The 3,112-nt window shown below is 79.2% G+C and overlaps 1 non-coding gene across 1 annotated transcript; it reads left to right on the top strand.

The window, feature by feature from the left end:
- Positions 1-400: 400 nt before the first annotated feature.
- LOC122233819 lies at positions 401-553 on the top strand. Its single transcript, XR_006211551.1, has one exon. It is a non-coding gene; the product is annotated as a 5.8S ribosomal RNA (ribosomal RNA).
- The last annotated feature ends 2,559 nt before the right edge of the window (positions 554-3,112 follow it).

Consider the following 3,112-nt stretch of genomic DNA (forward strand, 5'->3'; position numbering starts at 1 on the left):
CGCCCCCCGCCGCCCCCAGGCCGGGGCGCCGCCGCGCTTGCGCCCACGCCACGGCCCTCCCCGGTTGCCGGGAGGGGGCTTGCCCGGCGGCTGCCGGGTGGTGCGTGAGCGTGTGCGTGTGCGTGCGCCCCGTGTCCCTTGGGTGTGTGTTGGGGGGAGGGGACAGGCGGGAACCCCCTGGGCGCCTGTGGGGTTGTTCCGAGCTCGCCCCGCGCGTCGTCCGCGTGGCGGGGCGGGCTGCTGGACTTGCCCTGTTCCAACCCTTCCGACCTCTCGGAGTCTGGTCTTTGTTGTCTCTTGCTGGCCGGCCGGAGGCACCCTTCGGGGCTGTGCTGTGCCAGGTTGGGGGGGTCGCCCCTTTTCGGGGTTGGCCCTCCCGGCGATCACAAAAAACTCGTACGACTCTTAGCGGTGGATCACTCGGCTCGTGCGTCGATGAAGAACGCAGCTAGCTGCGAGAATTAATGTGAATTGCAGGACACATTGATCATCGACACTTCGAACGCACTTGCGGCCCCGGGTTCCTCCCGGGGCTACGCCTGTCTGAGCGTCGCTTGCCGATCAATCGCCTCCCCCGGGTGGGTCTCTCTCCCGGGGGTAAGGCGCGGCTGGGGGTTCCCTCGCAGGGCCTGTCCCGCCGGCGCCCGCCCCTGCCCGAGGGCGCCCCGCCACGCCCGCCTGCGCGGCGGTTCGGTGTGCGGGGTCGTCCGCGGGCCGGGGAGAGGGTCGTCCTGGCCGCCGGGCCCTCCGTCCCCCTAAGTGCAGACGACGGTGGCCGCCGCTGCCGGCCCTCCCTCCTTCCTCCTCCTCCTCCTCCTCCTCCTCCTCCTCCCCGCCCCCTCCCCGGCCCCGTGTGTCCGGTCCCCGCTGCCTCCCTCAGCACCCCCCTCGCCCCCGCCTCGCCCCGCCGGGTCCGCTCGGCGGTGGCCTGTGTGTGGGACGTGGGAGGGCGTGGGATGGGGGCTGGGGGCCGGCGCCCGTGGGGCGGTGGCGTGGGGTGGTTGGGGGGGGGGAGAGGTGGGGCGGGGGGGGAGAGGCCGAGGCGGCCGGTCGCCGCCCGCGAGAAAAAGGGAAGGGCGAGGAGAGCTCGCGCCCGAGGGCCGCGGCCGCCGCCGCGGTCCCTCTGGGGGAGATCCCTCGTGCCGCACGCGGTCTTTGGGATCGCCGCCCGGGTCTCGGGGAGGGTTTTGCGGTGCCCCGTGCCGCGCGGTCCCGCGGGCCGTCGTGGGGGGTGGAGGCGCGGATCCGGAGCGCCGTCGGTCTCGCCGCCTTGCCCCGGGCGGCGACCGCGGCGGTCCGGCCGTGGCCCCCTCCTCTCCCGGTCCGCGGCCGTGCGGTCGGGGGCCCGAGCCGCGGCCCAGCCCCCGCTCCCCGCCGGCGATCCCGGCCCCCTTTGCCCTGTCGGGGCGGCTCGCGCCGAGGCCGAGTCGCGCGCGGGGCTGCGCCCCGGGGATGCGTGCCCCGGCGGCGGCCCGCGGGACGCCGCGGCGTCGCCCGCCGCTGCGCGCTTCCCCCCGGGTTGCGGCCGCGCCGCACTGCGTGCCCCGAGCCCGCGTTGTCGCGGTGTTTGGGGGGGTGTTGGTTCTCCGCGGGGGGTCTCTGTGGCTGGAGGCGTGCCGCGCCGTCCGCCGGGCCCGGTCCGGGGCCGCGGTGGGAGCGCGCGGGGCGCGTGGGACGTGTGTGGGGGGAGGCCGGGTGCGTCGCGTGGGGGGAAAAGGGCCGGCGGTCGGGGGCGACCGCCGCGCTCGGACCCCCCCCCACGCCCGCGCCCGCTTCCCCCCCTCGCTCCCCCGCCCCGCGCCGCTCGCCGCGGTTCCCCCTCCGGGGTCGTCGCGAGGCGGCGCGTCCCGCGCCTCGGGCCCTGCCCGGCCCCCCGTTCCTCGCCCCCCCCTCCGCCTTCCAACCCCGGCAGGGCTCCCGCCTGTGCCGCCGGCCCGTGCTCCCGCCTGCCCGCCCGCCGTTCCGCCGTGTCCGTCCCGCGTGCGCGCACCCTACCTTCCCCGTCCCCCCTCCCCTCCCGGCTCTCTCCCCTCCCGCGCTCTCGCTCTCTCTCTCCCTCCCTCTCCTCCTCCTCCTCCCCGCCCCCTCCCCGGCCCCGTGTGTCCGGTCCCCGCCGCCTCCCTCAGCACCCCCCTCGCCCCCGCCTCGCCCCGCCGGGTCCGCTCGGCGGTGGCCTGTGTGTGGGACGTGGGAGGGCGTGGGATGGGGGCTGGGGGCCGGCGCCCGTGGGGCGGTGGCGTGGGGTGGTTGGGGGGGGGGGGAGAGGTGGGGCGGGGGGGGAGAGGCCGAGGCGGCCGGTCGCCGCCCGCGAGAAAAAGGGAAGGGCGAGGAGAGCTCGCGCCCGAGGGCCGCGGCCGCCGCCGCGGTCCCTCTGGGGGAGATCCCTCGTGCCGCACGCGGTCTTTGGGATCGCCGCCCGGGTCTCGGGGAGGGTTTTGCGGTGCCCCGTGCCGCGCGGTCCCGCGGGCCGTCGTGGGGGGTGGAGGCGCGGATCCGGAGCGCCGTCGGTCTCGCCGCCTTGCCCCGGGCGGCGACCGCGGCGGTCCGGCCGTGGCCCCCTCCTCTCCCGGTCCGCGGCCGTGCGGTCGGGGGCCCGAGCCGCGGCCCAGCCCCCGCTCCCCGCCGGCGATCCCGGCCCCCTTTGCCCTGTCGGGGCGGCTCGCGCCGAGGCCGAGTCGCGCGCGGGGCTGCGCCCCGGGGATGCGTGCCCCGGCGGCGGCCCGCGGGACGCCGCGGCGTCGCCCGCCGCTGCGCGCTTCCCCCGGGTTGCGGCCGCGCCGCACTGCGTGCCCCGAGCCCGCGTTGTCGCGGTGTTTGGGGGGGTGTTGGTTCTCCGCGGGGGGTCTCTGTGGCTGGAGGCGTGCCGCGCCGTCCGCCGGGCCCGGTCCGGGGCCGCGGTGGGAGCGCGCGGGGCGCGTGGGACGTGTGTGGGGGGAGGCCGGGTGCGTCGCGTGGGGGGAAAAGGGCCGGCGGTCGGGGGCGACCGCCGCGCTCGGACCCCCCCCCACGCCCGCGCCCGCTTCCCCCCCTCGCTCCCCCGCCCCGCGCCGCTCGCCGCGGTTCCCCCTCCGGGGTCGTCGCGAGGCGGCGCGTCCCGCGCCTCGGGCCCTGC

The sequence above is a fragment of the Panthera tigris genome, chromosome E1, assembly GCF_018350195.1.
Source record: "Panthera tigris isolate Pti1 chromosome E1, P.tigris_Pti1_mat1.1, whole genome shotgun sequence".
Classification (NCBI taxonomy): Eukaryota; Metazoa; Chordata; class Mammalia; order Carnivora; family Felidae; genus Panthera; species Panthera tigris.